Below are 21,232 nucleotides of genomic sequence, written 5' to 3' on the forward strand. Positions count from 1 at the left end.
AAACAACATGGATAAACGTGAAGCCCTCCTTGATTCTGATACTTTTTAGTCTCCTTGCTCCCTCCTTAATCTGTCTTCCTTATGTTTTTATCTATAATTACTCTGTGCTTTTTGTACTCGCCAAGCACAATGATTTTTTGTTTTGTATTTGTTGTATGTTTTTCAGTATTTATAAAGTTGTATCATTCTGCGACTTGTTTTCTATACTAAACATTTTAAAAAGTTACATTTGCCCATATTAATACTGTTACTGTTTAGTCACGAAGCCATGTCCAACTCTTTTGTGACCCCATGCACCATAGCGTGCCAGGCTCCTCTGTCCATGGGATTTCACAGGCAGGAATGCTGAAGTGGGTTGCCATCTCCTTCTCTACGTGGTCTTCCCAACCCAGGGATCGAATCCACGCTTCCTGCACTGGCAGGTGGGTTCTTTACCTCTAAACCACCTGGGAAGCCCGTTAATACTGTAGCTCAGGTTTATTTATTTTAACTGGCTTTAATTTTTAAATCATTTCAAAATTTTAGGGATATAACACAATTCATATATTTTCTTGTTAATAAATATTCTATTTTTTAAAATTTGTTTTTAGTTATCACTGACACAAATAATGAATAAAGAACATCCTTTATGTTGATGTGAGGTATGTGTGTGAGTTTCTCTTATTCAGTTCAGTTCAGTTCAGTCACTCACTCGTGTCTGACTCTTTGCGACCCCATGGACCACAGCATGCCAGGCCTTCCTGTTCATCACCAACTCCTGGAGTTTACCCAAACTCATGTCCATTGAGTCGGTGATGCCATCCAATCATCTCATCTTCTGTCGTGCCCTTCTCCTCCTGCCTTCAATCTTTCCCAGCATGAGGGTCTTTTCAAATGAGTCTGTTCTTCGCATGAGGTGGCCAAAGTATTGGAGTTTCAGCTTCAGCATCAGTCCTTCCAATGAATGTTCAGGACTGATCTCCTTTAGGATGGACTGGTTGGATCTCCTTGCAGTCCAAGGGACTCTCAGAAGTCTTCTCCAACACCACAGTTCAAAAGCATCTAATTTTCTTTTCTTATTATTTATACCTAAAAAGTGGAGTAGCAAGGTGAAAAGGTATGCACGTCTCTAATTTTGTTTTATGTTGCCGGATTGCTTCCTGATGTGTTTGTACCAGTTTATACTCCTATCAATAGAGTAAAAATGTTTTAATTTCCCTGCATCTCTACCATGCTTATTACTTTTTGGTATTCTGATAGATATATTCTGATGTATATATTTTGCTGTTCTCCGGGAGTTGGTGATGGACCAGGAAGGCTGGCTTGCTGCAGTCCATGGGATCTCAAAGAGTTGGACATGACTCAGTGACTGAACTGATTCTGATAGATATAATTTTAATTATATCCCACCATCACTAGAGAGATTGAAAATCTTTTTCTATGTACATTGTCTGTTCTGGTTTCCACTTTTGTGAATTGTATATTTGCTGTTTCAAGCTGAGAGCCTGGATCTATTTTTAGTTATTTTCACTAAGGAGAAGGAAGTAACTTTAGTATAACTATCTAATTCCAGACACATAACACAGAAATATAGCAGGCACAGCATTAACTCCACTTACTGTTTTGTGTCTGTGTACGTTGAAAGTATTTATTTTGTTTCTGAGTCCAGCACTGCCTTTTTGACTATTTTTATATTTTACCTGTCCTGTGTGTGTGTTTGAGTCAGGGGTTATGTTTTAAAGTATGAATTCAGTGTTTCATCTTGACCCTTTTTATTTTCATAAAAGTGGTGAATAAACTGTATAAGTTGACATTTTATCTAAATTGGCTTGAGATGAAAACACAAGCATAAGATCAATAAATGTAAATTAAAATATAATACTTCTGTGTATCAAAAAGCATCATAATAGAATTGAAAAATCAGTTGAAACAGATATGAGCAAGAATTCATTTATTTAATATATAGAGACCGTTTATTCTAAGAAAAGCACACTCTCCCTCTAGTAGAAAAATTGACGAAGGAAAAGAACAGTCCACACACACTCATGCAAGAAACTGAAGGCGTGAAAAATGTCTAACCCAGGCGTTTAAGGAAATGTGTGTTAAGAAACAGCCCACCCGTGGTGGATTCATGTCAGTGTATGGCAAAACCAATACAGTATTGTAAAGTAATATAAGGTAAAAATAAAAATTTAAAAAAAAAAAAAAGAAACAGTTCCCTCTGTCTTTGCCTAGGAAATTGACCAATAATAGAAAATAAAAGATGTCATAGCTAATGAATGTATGAGGAAATGAACACTCATTCTCTGCTGATGCAAATGTAAATTGTGCTTTTTCTGGATGACATTTGGACATTCTGTATCTAATGCTGTGCTGCGCAGTACTACACAGCCAGTAGCCACATTGGCTATTTAAGTCAAATAGTTATTTCTTCAGTCTGACTCACCACATTTCAAGTGCTTAATAGACTGACAGCTTGTTGACGTTTAGTCGATCAGTCGTGTCCAAGTCTTGCACCCCATGGACTTCGTCCACCAGACTTCCCTGTCCATGGGGTTTCCTAGGCAAGAATGCTAGAGCGGGTACCATTTCCTTCTCCCAGGGATCTCCCTGAACCAGGATCGACCTGGTGTCTGCTACCTTGGCAGGCGGCTTCTTTACCAGTAAGCCACCAGGGAAGTTCAGATACACAGCGAGTGGCTTCATGTTGCACACAGCAGACACAGAATTTCCATAATCACAGGATGTTTTATTGGGTGTCACTTATCATTACTTTCAAAATATTCACATCCTTTTAACCCAATAGCCCTACTCCTACTTCTAGGGATGTAGTCTAAAGAATTATTAGAAGTTTAAGGATCATCATCAAAGCACTGAAAAACAGTAGTAAAATTTTAGAAATAATTCAAACGTCTGAAAAAAGGAACAAATAAATGATTATAAAGTCATGTATGAGGATATTATAAAGCCTATTAAACTATGTTTTTGCATTTGTTAAATGTCATGGAAATGTGCTCATAATATACTGTTAACTGAACAAACAGGCAACAGACATAGTTTATAGCAATAGCATGGTAGTGTTTCAAATTTTTGGTACTATTTTCTATCAGACACATAAGCCCACTCATATATTACTTTCATCATTACAAAACTTAAAAAATCAAAAGTACGTTGGTTTGGGATATGTCTGGTTTTGAGCCTTATGAAGCAGCTGGTAATTGTAGTCATTTTAGGTCGTTAGTTTCATTTGGAATTTAGTGTTAGTTGGTATATTTATATGTTTAAGTATCACACTGTGTATGTGTAGGTGATATATCTTTGTAAAGAGAGTAAAAAATTGTAATTTTAAGTTTCTTCTTTTTTTCTATTTTTTATTTTTTAATATAAATTTATTTATTTTAATTGGAGGCTAATTACTTTACAATATTTTATTGGTTTTGCCATACATCAACATGAATCTGCCACAGGTGTTCACGTGTCCCCAGTCCTGAACCCCCCTCCCACCTGCCTCCCCATGCCATCCCTCTGGGTCATCCCAGTGCACCAGCCCTGAGCATCCTGTATCAAACCTGGACTGGTGATTCGTTTCACATATGATAATATACATGTTTCAGTGCCATTCTCCCAAATCATCCCACCCTCGCCCTCTCCCACAGAGTCCAAAAGACTGTACTGTACCTCTGTGTCTCTTATGCTGTCTCGCATACGGGGTTATCATTACCATCTTTCTAAATTCCATATATATGCGTTAGTATACTGTATTGGTGTTTTTCTTTCTGGCTTCACTTTGTATAATAGGCTCCAGTTTCACCCACCTCATTAGAACTGATTCAAATGTATTCTTTTTAATGGCTGAGTAATACTCCATTGCATTCTTCTTGAATAAATCTACTTTTATATTATTTTCTAATAATTATATAGCCTAAATAAGCTGATTGTTATGTTTTATATGGTGGCAAAATCTTATCTACCTCATCTTACTTATTAAGATTATTAAAGCAGTGTATTAATTCTGAGAGTAACTTTGTAGAGAAAAAACTTTGGTAAAAATTTTTTTTTCAGTTATTTGTTTTAAAAGTTTACAAGTTAGGTACTGAATAAAATTAAAATACTATGGAATCTATCCTTTGTATATTCTGATGTGCTAAGCAGATGTCATTATTATTGGAAAAGGTATAGTTAACCGTTTTGTTTTCTATAATAGGTTATTTGGCAAATTGAGAAATGAAATTTAATTTATCTTTATTTAGCATTTAAAAGGTGGTTTTAGTTACATGGTCTGCTGCTGTTCGTTCAGTGGAGTTGTGAAGTAACCCTTCACATTCTAAACTGCTTGAGCTGTTACTGGCATTGTGTTAGTCTAGTAACCCCGCTGTTTCCATCCAGAACAGTAAGAGACAGCAGTCTTTGCAGTGTCATTTCATCTTGCAAAGGCCTTTTGCATTGCTTTAATGATTCCTATGGAGAGATACTTTATAAACAGAGAAATTAATCCTTTTTAGTATGCATTCTCATGATTTAGACAAATGCGTAGATACCTTCACCCACAGTCAAATTCCAACACCCTCCAGAATTCTCCTGTGTTCTTTTCTCATCAACCTAGCCCTATAAAATTTATTAAGAATATCATATGAAAGAAACCATACAGTGTATATCCTTCTAAGTTTGACCTTCACTGAGCAAAGGGCGACTGCACTTCATCCATATTGTCACACAGACCAGAAGTTTCCTCCTTTTTGTAACTGAGCAGCAGTCTGTTCTGTGGCTATACCACAGTCTGTTTTTCCATTCTTCAGTTGAAAGGTATTTCCAGTATTTTGATTATTATTAACCTAATTGCTGTAAGCATTCATATTCAGGTTTTTGTGTGAACACGACCGGTGGTTTTTCTGATAAATGTATGTTTATAAGAAGCTGCCAAACTGTTTTCCAAAATGACTGTGCCATTTTGCATTCCCATTAATGATACTGGAGAATTTTGGTCATTCTTCCTTCTTGTCAGTACTTGGTTTCATCACTTAAAAAAATTAAGTATTATTTTTGGTCAGTCTCATAGGTATATAGTTACCTTATTGTGTTGTTAATTTGCATGTCCTTAACTGGCTCAGTGGTAATGAATCTGCCTGCAATGCAAGAGACTTTGGTTCTGTCTCCTGGAGGAAGATCCCCTGGAGGAGGGCATGGCAACCTACTCCAATACTCTTGTCTGGAGAATCCCAGGGACAGAGGAGCCAGGCAGGCTACATACAGCCCATGGGGTCATACAGAGCTGGACATGGCTCAGCAACTAAATAATAACAACAACGATAATGATGTCAAGTGTGATTTCAGGTGCTTATCTGTGGTCCTCGTGTCTTTGGTGGGAATTGACAGCCATGTAATGTAGAAACCCGTGTATTAAAATGGTAATCCTGCACTCGTGGAGGAAGTAAAGTGTGCTCCTCTTTAACGTTATATTACTGTGTTTACTCATACCTGGGATGGAGTAAAAATACCATCTTATTTCTTATTTAAACAGCAACATAGTAATTCTTCTCCCTGACCACAGCTGCCCTCACAGATGTTGGCCGCTGCGTTGCTTGTCAGTATGTCAGCTGTTACCCTTGACATAATAGTTCCCCTGTTGAATTGTTTCTTCTCCCCATTCCCCACGGCTGTTTCCAGACTTAACTGTTTTTCTCATGTGCTTGAAAGAGTTTCTGCTCCTTCAGTCTTAGCAAGTGATCCTGCTTTCTTCTTTTTTCCTAAGAGCCTGGGTAAGAAAATCCTGCACACTCTACTAAGGATTATTTTCAGCCATCCTAACCTGGCTTGCTCTCTTACCCCAGCTGTTATCAGTTAACCTGGGTTCCCTGGTGGCTCAGAGGTTAAAGCGTCTGCCTCCAATGCGGGAGACCCAGGTTCGATCCCTGGGTCAGGAAGATCCCCTGGAGAAGGAAGTGGTAACCCACTCCAGTATTCTTGCCTGGAGAATCCCATGGACGGAGAAGCCTGGTGAGCTATACAGTCCATGGGGTCACAAAGAGTCGGACACGACTGAGCGACTTCACTTTCACTTATCAGTTCACCTAGCTTTTTTCTTTTCACTTTCCTCTGGTTAACTCAGTTGTTCTGGACTGCATGTTCGTGCCTCCCCTCCCGCAGTTCACACATTGAAACCCTGTCACCCCATGTGGAGGACATTAGGAGGTGAGAGTCTCTGCGGGGGAGGGAGGGTTAGATGAAGTCATGAGGGTGGAGCCTCCATGATGGGCCCAGTGTCTTTGTAAAGAGAGGAGCCGGGAGAAGAGGCTTGTCTGCAAACCAGCAGGGGTGTTCTGTGCCTGCTGCACCTGCTGGTGCCTCGATCTTCCAGCTTCTCAGCCTCCAGGAGCGGTGAGAAAGGAGCAGCTGTTTGCTGTTTAAACCGCTTGGTCTATGGCATATCGTTAGAGCAGCCTGAACTAAGATACAGCTCACCTTCGTCCCGAGTCTTTGTACCTCCCTTGGGCCTTTGATACATTGGTTTTCTCTATTTAAAAAAGAAAACTAAAAACAAAGCAGTTTTCATTTCTCTTGCAGCTGCATCCTTACCTTAAACCATCGTGGACAATAGCTTCCGTTCAACTAGGCTTGCCCTTCAGTCTTATAAAATAGCTCCTGTGTTTCTTATAAAGTAACTTACAAGAGTAATCCAATTTTCCGTCAGTCTTGCTCCTCAGCTGCTCATTTGGAATCTTCTGAGAAACCCTTCTACCCTTTCCACCTGACTGACACTGAACTCTCAAGTATCTGAGATGAGTTCTCTTCACTTGCTTCAGTGACCTCCTCTTAGCCCCGAGCCTGTTTAAAAATCTCTGCTACTTCGTGAAAATTCTGTCTTTTAGTAGAAACTGTCTTCTGCCTTTGCTTTTTGCTTCTTCCCGGATGCAGCCCTCTGTTGGCTCTCAATTTCAGTTAATTATATAAAACACTATCCCCAAACTTGGTATCTTAAAATCATGTTTTGTTATTTGTCATGATTCTGGACAGTCCTGCTAGTTTAAGCTGGGCGCACTCGTTTGCGCTCAGCTGACAAGGTAAGGGCTGGGCCCAGCTGACAGCTTCAGTGACTGGTCTTTAATGCCAGGCTTCTTCCTATAATATCATCACGATCTTGGCATACTGTTTGAAGATAGTAAAAACAAAAACTTCAAGGCTTCTTGAGGTCTAGACTTTGTAATTTGCCCAGAACCACTTCTGTCACAATTTGTTGTTCTAAGTAAGTAATAAAGCAGGCCAGGATTCAAGGTGAGGAAGAAACTCCATGTCTGGAGGGGAGGAAAAGTAGTTACTCTTCAGAATGGCATATGTATATGTGTGTGTGGATATGAAGCAGTCTTCTACAGTTCTTGACGCTTGGAACTTGCTGTTTTCTCCTTAACTCTCCTTCTCCTTTCCTCTTGAGATGTTCTGTGCTGCTGCTCTCTTACAAGTCTCGTGAGCTTTTGACCAGTAGTTGGAATTGTCTCCAAGGAGGAACACCTGAATTTGGGTGTCCAGATTAAAACGGTACAAAAGAGAATTCATTATCTTCACTCCTGATCCTATGCTTTTGTCTCTTTTCCTGATTTTATGTCCTAACTGTGACCCATGGAGTTACCATCTGTGCAGATAAGCATTCTGGGTTTGGGAACTGTCTCCCCTTATCTCCCAAACAGAGCTGCTCATGTAGTTCTGCTGACTGTAACTTTAAACAGCTGATTACTTATAACAAACTGTTATTAAGATTCACGTATTAAGAGAATATAAACTATTCCCTTTCAGTTCAGTTCAGTTGCTCAGTCGTGTCCAACTCTTTGCAACCCCATGAATTGCAGCACGCCAGGCCTCCCTGTCCATCACCAACTCCCGGAGTTCACTTAGACTCACATCCATTGAGTCGGTGATGCCATCCAGCCGTCTCATCCTCTGTCGTCCCCTTCTCCTCCTGCCCCCAATCCCTCCCAGCATCAGAGTCTTTTCCAATGAGTCAACTCTTCGCATGAGGTGGCCAAAGTACTGGAGCTTCAGCTTTAGCATCATTCCTTCCATAGAAATCCCAGGACTGATCTCCTTTAGGGTTGGATCTCCCTGGACTCTCAAGAGTCTTCTCCAACACCACAGTTCAAAAGCATCAATTCTTCGGCCCTCAGCTTTCTTCTCACTCCAGCTCTCACATCCATACATGACCACAGGAAAAACCATAGCCTTGACTAGACAGACCTTTGTTGGCAAAGTAGTGTCTCTGCTTTTGAATATCCTGTCTAGGTTGGTTGTAACTTTCCTTCCAAGGAGTAAGCATCTCTTAATTTCATGACTGCAGTCACCATCTGCAGTGATTTTGGAGCCCCCCAAAATAAAGTCTGACACTGTTTCCACTTTTTCCCCATCTATTTCCCATGAAGTGGTGGGACCAGATGCCATGATCTTCATTTTCTGAATGTTGAGCTTTAAGCCAACTTTTTCACTCTCCTCTTTCACTTTCATCAAGAGGCTTTTTAGTTCCTCTTCACTTTCTGCCGTAAGGGTGGTGTCATCCGCATATCTGAGGTTATTGATATTTCTCCCGGCAATCTTACTTCTCTATTATTTTTACAGTGTTTTGGAGTTTTGAACATTTGGGTTTGGCACAAATGAATTTATTTTGAGAAATGAGAGAGATGGACATGCGAAAATTCAAAAGAAGTTAATCCTTCTCTTTTTATTATGTTCTTGACAGTTGGTTCATAATGTTAATATTACACTTTCTTGACTTTATTATTGTGATGATGTCTGTGATGGTGAGCTTCGCAGAAGTGGAGATCATGTGTTAATATATGCCTGTCAGGTTATGTTGCTGTTGTTTAGTTGCTAAGTCGTGCCTGTTTGTGACCCTATGAACTGTAGCCCATCAGGCTTCCCTGTCCACGGGATTTCCCAGGCAAGAATACTGGAATCGGTTGCTATTTCCTTCTCCAGGAGATCTTCTCAAGCCAGAGATCAAGCCTTTGTCTCCTGAGTCTCCTGCCTTAGTGCGTGGATTTGATGCATTTATGTATTGCAGTGTGATTTCCACTGGCGCACTGGATGCCTGGCACATCACATAACTGCAACTCCCTTTTTTTGCAGTGGAAGCGGTTAAGGTCTAGTTTCTTAGCAGCTTTGGCGTTTATATGAAACGGTGTTGTTGACTACAGTCACTGTTCCAGCTCCCAGGACTGATTTATCTGCTAGTTCCAGTTTTGCACCCTCTTTTTTTCATTTGTTTCGAAGTAACAGCTTTTTTTTTTTTAAGCAATAACTTTGCTTCACGTAGTATGATTTCCAGAAAGTGATTCCAAGATTTGCCTTCTTTGAGACCTGTGTGGTGTTTCTGTGTGCTGTTACTATGATGGCACATTAGCAGTTTGCATAGAGCTTGAAATTGGAAAGATTTGTTCAAAGAGATACATTTATGTCTCATGGGACATTAAATGTAAATGTGTGGATGATAATAAATGCTACAGTTTCCTTTAAATTATGGGTTATTTTCTTCCTTTGCTTTTGGAACAATGGAAAGGGAAAAAATAAAGGCAGATGCTCTAAAGTCTAGGAGAACGTGATAAATAATAAAGAAAAGTGAAAAGTACCGAATCTTGTTTCACAGGTGTAAGATGACAAAAGCGAAGGACAGCAGGTGTAGACACTCTTTGCGCACCTAGTCACTGACTGCTCACGCTGCTGAGCGTGCGAAAGGGAGCTACCTGCTACTGGGAACGGGGAAGTCTGGCTGCATTTTCTGACTTTAGTGTTACGCTTGTTTTTAGTGTAATCTTTTTAAATGTTGATTTTTAAGAACATTTTGTTCTAAATGTCTCTGTAGGCGTTAACGTGAAAGTATGATATTTATGTTTCCAGAAATAATGTCGGACTCAATCTAGTTATCAGAAAAAGTTGTTCTTGTGTTTGACAGTTGCATGAATTTTGACTCGTGTGTGTGTGTGTGTGTGTGTGATTTCATAAGCTCCCTGGTTCTGACACAGAGCAAGGCAGCGTTTTTATCAAAGCAACATCTGCTGGCCCCTTTGCAGTCATCAGAGTGGAATCATCATTTCCATTTAAAGTTTTTGCTATTCAAGCCTTTTAAAACTGGGCTGAATCAGTTTCCTGTGATTGCTGAGACAAAGGACATAGTAAGATTTTCATGCTGTATTAATAAATGTTATATATTCACACATAATATTGCTCATTTCTAGATTCTCTGCAATAGCAATTCACATGAAAATATAAAACTTATCTCCATACAGCATCCATTTTAATTCTTTTAGCTTGGTCCCCCAAAAATTCATTTATCTTTTGTTCTGTTGACTAATTCTGGAGGAATATATTATGTTACTGACCTTAACTTTATTATGGTTATTTTGTTTAAGGTAAAATACGTCCTTTTTGCAATGGATAGATCTTTTAATTGAAATGCAATGGACGTGTAACATTGTGTGGGTTTTAGGTGTACAGTGTGTGGATTTGATGCGTTTATATATTGCAGTATGATTGCCACTGTAGCACTGGGTGCCTGTCACTTCGCGTAATTATAACTCCCCCTCCTTGCGGTGGGAACAATTAAGGTCTAGTTTCTTAGCAGCTTTGGTGTTTATATGAAAGAGTATTGTTGACTATAGTCACTGTTCTGTGCATAGCCTCCCAGGACTGATTGATTTGCTGGTTCCAATATTTTCCCTTAACCAAGGCAGCCTTGGTTCTCCCAGACACTGGCCTCTGGTGACCACCCTCTGCCGTCTGCCTCTTTGAGTTTGGCTTCTGTAGATTCACACAGAAATGACACAGACAGGGCTTGTCGTTCTCCAGCTTGTCTCAGCGCAGTGCCCACAGACTCCACGCATCCTGCTGGCAAACGGGACGATCTCCTTCCTTCTTACGACTGGACAGTGCTCCGCCGTGTAAATATGCACGACGGCCTCTTTACCCCCCACCCTCAGTGCCACCTGGGTTGCTTCAGTGAACTGCCCATTGTAAGCAGTGCTGCTGTCAACAGTGGGCCACTTGTGTCTTCTCGAGATAGTGATTTTATTTCCTTCAGGCAGATACACCCAGAAGTCGGATTGCTGGGTCGTATCACATCCTGTTTTTAATTTAAGGAACCTCCATTCTGCTCGCCATGGTGACTGAATCAATCTACGTTGCTCCCGACAATATGCAAGAGTCTCCTTGTCTCTGCATCCTGCCCAGCTCGTTGCGTCTTGTCTTCATCGTGGCCGTTCTCGTGTGTGTGAAGGGATGTCTCACTGTGGTCTTGCTTGCGTTTCCCTGGTGACTAGAAACACTGAGGATCAGTCCCATGTGCCTGTGGGCCGCGTGGGTCAGTCCCATGTGCCTGTGGGCCGCGTGGGTCAGTCCCATGTGCCTGTGGGCCGCGTGGGTCAGTCCCATGTGCCTGTGGGCCGCGTGGGTCAGTCCCATGTGCCTGTGGGCTGCATGGACCAGTCCCATGTGCCTGTGGGCTGCGTCGACGTCTTGTTTGGAAAAATGTCCTCTTAGCTCCTCTGCCCATTTTTTAAAATTGAAATTCTTTGGTTTTTTTTGGTGACTGAGTTTTAGTAATTCTTTATGTATTTTGGATATTAAACCCTTTATCTAATATATAGTCTGTAATTTTTTTCCCATTTCACAGGTTGCCTTTTTATTTTCTTAAATTTATTTTGTTGTGAAGAAAACTTTTAGTTTGATGTAGTCCCACTTGTTTTGGCTTTTACTGCCTGTGCTTTTGGTTGTCTCATCCAAAAACTCAGAGAACCCACAGAAATTATTTGCACTGACGAGAAAGCGGCAGTAAGAGTCAGCAAAGGTGATGCTTCTGCTCTGTCTGCCCATTGAAAAGCATCCTTGTCTTCATATTGAGCATCTACAGATTTAGGGCTGATAATCAGTTTCAACTTTTTATTTTGTTTTGAGGTTGAGCCTATTAACAATGTTGTGCTAGCTTCAGGTAAACAGCAAAGGGACTCAGCCATACATATACCTATATCCAGATAATCAATTTTTTATGATGATACAGTTAAAATAATACCATATCATTGGAATTATACATACAGAGAACTCTAGATAACCAAAGTTTTTATACCCTTTTTCCCCATTATCTTTTTGCCTTTTTACAATTTTCAATATAGTTTGGCAGTGAAGAATATAGATGTATCCAATACCTGAATCCTAATGTTGCAGATATGTAGCATGGGTCAATTTATCAATGAAAGCTTAACCTTCCTCATCTATAAATGAAATTTATGACTGCCTGTTAGGTTTTACAGATTTAAATAGATGCCATATGTATATAATCATATAAATCGTATACATGTAAAAATTGCCATGTCTGGCACACAGTAATCTTTTAAAATGTCAGCTAATTCCCACAACATTTTAAAGGACTCACTATGTTTTCCTAGCAAAATGTGAGCCTTTCGAAGGGCTCAAGTTGCAGAGTTGCATTTCCCTCACACTGCTTTCTGATCATCTTTACCAACCCCTTGGTTGGATAAACAGTAAGGAGAAATGCAAAACAAAAATGTGAAGGTTTGATAACTAGTTGGGTAATGCCACTGTTAAATCATGGGCTTCCCAGGTGGTGCTAGTGGTAAAGAACCTGCCTGCCAGTGCCAGGAGACTGAGAGATGAGGGTTTAGTCCCTGGGCGGGGAGATCCCCTGGAGGAGCGTACGGCAGCCCACTCCAGTATTCTCGCCTGAAGAATCCCACGGACAGAGGAGCCTGGCGGGCTACAGTAGATACTGTCGGGGCGGGTCGGACATGACTGAAGCAACTTAGCATGCACGTACTTTAAAGTGTGTGACTTTGAGAAACTGCTTGTCTTAACACAAAAGTCTGAAATGGCATAGCTGGTTCATGCAAATCACAGCTGTCCTCCAACACCAAAGTATTATAATAATTCAAAAGATAATGCAGAGAATGAAAGTGTTAGACACTCGGTCATGTCCAACTGTTTTGTAATCCCATGGACTGTAGCCTGCCAGGCTCCTCCATCCATGAAACGCTGCAGGCAAGAAGACTAGAGTAGGTATCCATTCCCTTCTCCAGAGGATCTTCCCAACACAGGGATCAAATCCAGGTCTCCTGCATTGCAGGTGAATTCTTTACCATCTGAGCCACCAAGAAAGCCCAAAGCAGAAATCAGGCACAAATGTAGTGTTCTTTCTCCCCTTGGGGCTTGTGTCCATGATGTATGGCTTTCAAAAGCTTCCCTTTCATCACAGGAAGGTAAGTTTTGGATTAACAGAATCAAAAGTCTCAAGCAGTGGATGGTTTGGGGATTCTGTTCTTTCTGTCCATTAATTCCACACACACAAATTCCTACATAACTACTTCCTGTTCTCTAGTCAGTTCAGTTCAGTCCAGTCGCTCAGTCGTGTCCGACTCTTTGCGACCCCATGAATCGCAGCATGCCAGGCCTCCCTGTCCAGCACCATCTCCCGGAGTTCACTCAGACTCACGTCCATCGAGTCCGTGATGCCATCCAGCCATCTCATCCTGGGTCGTCCCCTTCTCCTCCTGCCCCCAATCCCTCCCAGCATCAGGGTCTTTTCCAATGAGTCAACTCTTCGCATGAGGTGGCCAAAGTACTGGAGCTTCAGCTTTAGCATCATTCCTTGCAAAGAAATGCCAGGGCTGATCTCCTTCAGAATGGACTGGTTGGATCTCCTTTCAGTCCAAGGGTCTCTCAAGAGTCTTCTCCAGCACCACAGTTCAAAAGCATCAATTCTTCAGCGCTCAGCCTTCTTCACAGTCCAACTCTCACATCCATATATGACCACAGGAAAACCATAGCCTTGACTAGACAGACCTTAGTCGGCAAAGTAATGTCTCTGCTTTTGAATATACTATCTAGGTTGGTCATAACTTTTCTTCCAAGGAGTAAGCGTCTTTTAATTTCATGGCTGCAATCACCATCTGCAGTGATTTTAGAGCCCCCCAAAATAAAGTCTGACACTGTTTCCACTGTTTCCCCATCTATTTCCCATGAAGTGATGGGACCAGATGCCATGATCTTCGTTTTCTGAATGTTGAGCTTTAAGCCAACTTTTTCACTCTACTCTCTCACTTTCATCAAGAGGCTTTTTAGTTCTTCTTCACTTTCTGCCATAAGGGTGGTATTATCTGCATATCTGAGGTTATTGATATTTCTCCCAGCAATCTTGATTCCAGCTTGTTTCTTCCAGTCCAGTGTTTCTCATAATGTACTCTGCATAGAAGTTAAATAAGCAGGGTGACAATATACAGTCTTGACGTACTCCTTTTCCTGTTTGGAACCAGTCTGTTGTTCCATGTCCAGTTGTAACTTGCTTCCTGATCTGCATACAGATTTCTCAAGAGGCAGGTCAGGTGGTCTGGTATTCCCATCTGTCTCAGAATTTTCCACACACTCATAATTATTGGTTATTGTAGATAAACCTGTCTAGAAGACCAGGTAAGCTTTATAGGTAAGCCCTCCCTGGTAACTTTCTCCTAGGTTTATCAGTTCAGTTCAGTTCATTTCAGTCGCTCAGTCATGTCCCACTCTTTGCGACCCTATGAACCGCAGCACGCCAGGCCTCCCTGCCCATCTCCAACTCCTGGAGTTCACTCAGACTCATGTCCATTGCATCGGTGATGCCATCCAGCCATTTCATCCTCTGTCGTCCTAGGTTTATACCAAAGTATTACTATTAATAGTGTCAAATTAAGATCAACAGACCAGCAGCATCAACTCTACCTGGAAACTTAGTAGATATACAAATTGTTGGGTCCTTTGCCAGATCTACTGACGAGTCTTGGGGTGAGACCTGTCAATCTTACCAAGTCCTCCACATGATTCTGATGGAGGCTGAGGTTTGAAGACCAGTCTGTCCATAACTTTACCAGGACGTCTGGTGGAGGTCATTCATTCCTCCTGGTGTTCTTCCTGTAGTGCTGGGGAAGGTGTGAGTCACAAAGCTGATAACTCTTTCCTTCCCAAGCTTAACTTATACCTATACATATAAATACAGCTATATACATTCACTGTATTTCTTTCATAAGAAATCATTTGATTTTCTGATTGTTAATATAGGCAGTCTATAGTCAAAGTGAAATTTAAAGAAGAAAATTATTACTTCTCCAACCCTAGAGATAGCTTCTGTTGATTAGCTTCTTCCTTTCGATCTGTTGTGGTTTTTAAATTCGAATTATTTTCAGTATTTTGCTTCACATATTAAGATGATTGCAGTGTATCCACTTCAATATGCCTGTGTCATACATGCCAAAATATCTCAACCCACCTCATGAGGAGAGTCAAAGAGACAAATGGCTTTTTGTTCTACCCAGTGCTATTTATTACCATTATAATTAACAAACACAGGTTTTTAGCTGGTATGCAGAAGCATTGTAAAATTAAATTTTGGCAAACCATCTGCCTTTTTAAAGTTTTCTTTGATGTGAATAACAGTAATATCAGGGGCTTTAATACTGGATTCTCTGTTGGGGAATTTTCTTGAATCTTTCATCTTGAAATCAAGTAACTTAGTTTTCTATGAAGGTATACAATTTAATACAAAATGCATATTATAGTGGTATGTTTAAATAATTAACAACTCATTTAATGAAAATTTGACTCACAAGCAGAAATTGCTTTTCATTTTTAGTTTCTATTAATTTACTGAAAGAATGCTCTGATACGGTATTCTGCATATGCTGAGTGTAAAATATATTAGAATATTTTCTTAAAGTAAACTTTTTTATTGGCCAGTTTCTTCCTACCTGTTGTTGTTGTTCAGTTACTAAGTCGTGTTCGATGCTTTGTGACCCCATGAACTGCAATATGCCAGGCTTCCCTGTCCTTCATTATCTCCCAGAGTCTGCTCAAACTTATGTTCATTGAATTAGTGATGCCATCCAACGATCTCATCCTCTGTCGTCCCCCTTTCCATTAGTCTTTAGTTTATGAGAGATTTCTCAGTATTTATCTCAATTTTTTATAAAATTCCTAAGGCTTTAGGATAACATATATGCCATCTTATAAAACAGTAATAGATAACTTTTACTAAACTGTAAATCTTACACAGATAAGATTAGTTGAAATGCAGTGCTTACTTTCCTTAAATTTGGTAAGTTGTAGTTGTGGTTTAGTCACTAACTTGTGTGTGACTCTTTGCAACCCCATGAACTGTAGCCCACAGGCTCCTCTGTCCATGGGATTCCCAGCAAGAATCCTGGAGTGGGTTACTATTTGCTTCTTCCCAGCCCAGGGATCAAACCCACGTTTCTTGAATTGGCAGGCAGATTCTTTACCCCTGAGCCACCAGGGAAGTCCAGATTTGTTCAGTATTTATTTGCAAACATGACCTTTTGAAACATTTTTTCTAAAAGTTGTTGTATTTTCCTGTTATCATTGTAAGAACTATAATCCAGCAAATAGTTATGAAATAGCAGTGATGTATGTGTCAGACATTACAAGCCAGACAAAGCTCCGATAAGCAGGCAGCTTACCTTTTAGAGGGAGGAGATACAGAAAAGTAGGCTTCCCAAGGTGGCACCAGAGGTGAAGAACCTGTGTGCCAGTGCAGGAGACACAAGAGACGTCGTGAGCACTTTCCCTGAGTTGGAAAGATCCCCTGGAGAAGGTCGTGGCAGCCCACTCGTCTTCCTGCTGGAGAGTCTCTCGAACAGAGGAGCCTGGTGGGCCGCAGTCCATGGGGTCGCAAAGAGTCAGACATGACTGAAATGACTTAGCATGCACGTACACACACCTACATAAAAGTGAACAGATGAGTTAGAAGAATTGTAGTTTAGTGTTGCTAAAAAGGAAACAGGTGAACTGGTGAGGTCCTTAGACCCAGAAAGACTTTACACAGCTCCTTCTGGGGCTCTGCATTGGCACTCCGCCGGGTGTGCTCTGCCTGCAGTTGAGGCACTCGTAGTCCCCAGAATGTGGACTGTGGGACCACACAGAGTTGGTCGATTCCCTTTCAGGGCCTCGAGGGCCCTGATACCCAACCCCACTGCCCCTGAACCAGCCTCCATGGCCCATCCAGGCCCTCGCTCTCAAGGATAGACCGTCTGAAGAGTGACCGCCAGGTGCCGGTTGATGGCACACACAGGTGTGGCTTGGATGCTGAGAAGGGGCGTCCACAGGAGTGTACATGCCAGGCTGCTTGAGAAGTGCAGTGGGATCACGAGGGGGAAGAGAAGCGGCAGACTTAGAGAGCGAATAAGACCGGGATCAAACTTTTCTTACAGCATCGAATGTTTTCTTCTTAAAGGAGGCCTTTTTAATGGGCGTCCTTTTACCACATTCCACGTATTGGGGGAGGCACATTTGTCAGAGGAATATAGTAGAACGTGTTTTGTGTAACAGTCTGTTAATAGAATAAATAACTTTTACATGTTTGGATAAGTGATACTGGGCCTCAAAATGTCAGTGACATAATCTAGAAATAGTATGCTGTCATTTGAAGCCCATTGTAGATTGGATGGCCAGATAAAGTTTCTTTGAAAAGATACAGTTTGACTCAAAGACCTGGAACATGAAATGCATTAAGTATGGTTAAAGTTACAGAGATGAGTAAGTTCTAGGTAGAGTGACTTCGCAGTACAAATGTACATAGTTCAAAATCAACAATAACCAGAGACGTAGTCTGTGTAAGGAATATAAGAAAGCCCTCCAAAGGGGGAGTGATAAGATCAGTGTACAGAGCTGCGGGACCCAGATCTTATCGTGCTGTGCTGTGGAAGAGAGTCTGTTTCATTCTAAGACTAGTGCAACATTATTGGAGATTTTTAATAAAAGGGAAGGCAGTTCTTAATTACATTTTTTAAAAGATTATTTGCAACTCTCTCCTGCATTCAGAGTATTTATGAGGTAAGGATGGAAGCATGAAATCAGACTAAAGGACTCTTACAGTGCTCTCGGGGAGAAATGATGTTTACTTGGTCTTCAGAAGTGGGACTCAAGATGGACAGAAGGTGGATGTGTTATCTTTTGGAAGTAGACACAACATGTCCTGGTGGGTTGTCTATGGGAGACGAGGCAGAGAAAAGACTCCAGAACAACTCTTCAAGATTTTTGGTTTGAGGAACTGGTTAGCTCGTCAACACTGAAATGGGGGACACTGTGAGAACACAGTTTTTGGAGAGAAGAGTAGAGTTCTGCTACGAACATGGTTAGTTTAAGATAGGATCACATGTTCAGATACAGATGTCAAGTATATAATTGTATGTCCACTATTATATATGTGGAGAACCCAAAGGGTCAACATGGACTGTTTCTTGGACATACCACACTCTCCCCATGACTTAGAGCCTTTGTTCCAGCTGGGCCTTCTGTCTGGAGTATCGTTCCCTTGTCTCTGCCTGGTCTCAGACTCAGCTTAAATGCCAGTCTGTTTAAAGAGCTAGCTCTGCTTTATTCATTATCTCAGTAATGTTGGTGCTTTTTAATTTACTTTGTAATTTGCAAACGTGTTTTCACTTCTTCCTGCTCTCAAGAAGAGGGGCTGGCTTCTGTCACCTTTAGCCAACGCCCAGCACAGTGATGGTCACTCAACAGATACTTGATAAACGCTTGTTGAGGGAAGGAAGGTCTGAACAGGATCATGGTTTGCTTAAGAGGGGAGTCGAGGTGCTGGAGGTAGATGAGTGTGAGAGACGATGTACTGCCCTTTTCCCAGATGTTTGAGGGATTCTGAGCAAGGAGAATGCTTCAGTTCAGTTCAGTCACTCAGTTGTATCCGACTCTTTGCGACCCCATGAATCAAAGCACGCCAGGCCTCCCTGTCCATCACCAACTCCCGGAGTTCACTCAGACTCACGTCCATCGAGGCCGTGATGCCATCCAGCCATCTCATCCTCGGTCGTCCCCTTCTCCTCTGGCTCCCAATCCCTCCCAGCATCAGTCTTTCCCAATGAGTCAACTCTTCGCATGAGGTGGCCAAAGTACTGGACTTTCACCTTTAGCATCATTCCTTGCAAAGAAATCCCAGGGCTGATCTCCTTCAGAATGGACTGGTTGGATCTCCTTGCAGTCCAAGGGACTCTCAAGAGTCTTCTCCAGCATCACAGTTCAAAAGCATCAGTTCTGCAGCGTTCAGCTTTCTTCACAGTCCAACTCTCGCATCCATACATGACCACTGGAAAAACCATAGCCTCGACTAGACGGACCTTTGTTGGCAAAGTAATGTCTCTGCTTTTGAATATGTTTAGTGTTCAGTAAACGCTTCCTGTGTGTCAAGCACTGTGCTGAGCTCTTTAAAACTCACGTTTAGTATTGGGAGCCACTCTGTATCGTAGCTGCTGTTCTTGCCTTCACTGTGAGGTAGGAGATGGGGCTCTGAGAGGGGAGGTCGCTGGCGTAGTACCGCACAGCCTTGGGTAAAGCCCATGCAGTTTGGCTCCACCGTCGCAGAGCACGGGGGCCCGGGCTGCAGTGACTTAGATCGCTGCGTTTCTGGAGCCTCTGGACCCATTGAGGATGGTTCTGATCAATCCCAAGGAATTGTCCTCAGCCCCACTCAGCCCCCCTTGACCAGTATCTGGATCAAAAGTCACTCCACTGAACCCTGTCCCCATCGCCCTGGAGGAGGGCCAGAGGCACCCCTTGCGTGTCTCTTGCCTGTGAGGCTGCTGTCCTCCACGCAGACTATACACGAGGCCCAGAGGGCAGGCTCTGACCCATTCCTCTTAGACACGCCTCCTCCTGCTCAGGGGGCACTGGGGAGAGAACCAAACCCTCCTGAGAGGGACTCAGCTCAGTGGCCAGGGTGTGGGGTAGGGAGGAGCACGGGTAGGGGCTTAGACCGAAAAAGCTAGACGTTTTCTGTTTTGTTCTCCAGGGATAAAGGTACCGCACCGTCTGTTGCTCCCGTTCTGACTGGATAACAAGCTCCAAGAGCAGAATCTATACTCTGCTGTCGTTTTAATGAACCCCGTCCCTTTCACAGTGTTTTCTAAACTCAGTTTCATCAGCAAAAGGGATAATTATCCATGACATAATGATGGTATTAATGGGTGAAGAATAAGGTGTGTCTTGCAGGAATTTGATAGGCCACGTTGAGCCTGCATATTGTTCTGGCTGGCTGTTTTTGGTCATTTCATTTCCAGAGCGTGGGAAGGGTCTGTATCAGCATGTTTCTCAACTTGTTCCAGCTGCATGTACCCCTTGGGAGGGTGACTTTGGCTGTGAGAGTTTTCATCAAGAAAAATGAGGTGTTCTAAGGTTCAGATGAAAAATGAATTGGAAGATATTAATGTCTACAGAAAGTTATACAGCCTTTTTTTCAATTAATAGTATACTAATAGGAACAAAAGTTTATAAGTAGGGGATTTGAGTAAACATTAATTAAAAATAAGAATTAAGTTTCCCTTTGAAAGACAGAAGTGTACCATACACATAGAGAAAGTATTCTATGAAACCTGCTGATACAATAATGAAATATTTGCTAAGGTGATAAATAGAAGTCTTTCCCAAATAAGAACCATTTGGGAGCGAAGAACTTTTGAATTATTTAGCATTAATTTGTAGAGTATTTAAACAGGTATTCAATTACGAAAAGCTATTCAAGCGGAGTCCATAGTGGCAGACTTCTTTGCATACTTGTCAATGAGGATTTTTATTCTAAAGCAACCCTGATAACTTTAATGACAAAGCTGATCAAATTCTGAGTAATCCTTGGACTCTAAAAATACGCCGTGGCTGTGACTTTGAGTGGAACAAATGTGCTAAGCAGGCTGAGCAGGTAATGAAGCAGACTGACTGAAAAGCTGTGTTGAAGAGAAAAGTAGAGAGAACAGTTACTTCTCAGTGTGAACAGCAGAAAACTTACAGACCCTGACAGCCATTTGATGTTCTGTGTTGTGGCATTCTGTTAATTATTCCTCCTAAAGATTATAGTTGGGCTTGTGGCTTCAGCATAAAAGCTCTGAAGTGTCATGTTGTCAATATGTTCAGAAATTTACCTGCTTTAGGTGTTCAGTTGTAAATTGTGAATCTAAATTGTAGCTAGTTTTCTTTTTAAAGTCTGTGTTTTTTGCCTTTAAAAAATCCATTATCCTGGATGATTACTTCCATCCACTTGACCATGGATGGATAAAGCTTATGTTTTCACTGTTTTGGGTAACTAACTTCTTAAGTTGGACCTGTAATACTTGGCTGTTGCTTGGGAATAGGTTGTATTACTGTATTAGTGAGTTGTCCTGTAATTGGTTAAGGTAGAAGTCATTACTAAAAAAAAAAAAATGAAAAGTGAAAATATAGCTTT

General features: G+C 41.5%; 1 protein-coding gene and 1 non-coding gene across 2 annotated transcripts in view; both read left to right on the plus strand.

The window, feature by feature from the left end:
• Positions 1-21,232, plus strand: part of FER (FER tyrosine kinase) — a 459,494-nt gene that overhangs the window by 275,333 nt on the left and 162,929 nt on the right. The window lies entirely within an intron of this gene.
• On the plus strand, positions 5,829-5,901 carry TRNAW-CCA (transfer RNA tryptophan (anticodon CCA)). The gene has a single exon. It is a non-coding gene; the product is annotated as a tRNA-Trp (tRNA).

The sequence above is a fragment of the Budorcas taxicolor genome, chromosome 7 (genome assembly GCF_023091745.1).
Source record: "Budorcas taxicolor isolate Tak-1 chromosome 7, Takin1.1, whole genome shotgun sequence".
Classification (NCBI taxonomy): domain Eukaryota; kingdom Metazoa; phylum Chordata; class Mammalia; order Artiodactyla; family Bovidae; genus Budorcas; species Budorcas taxicolor.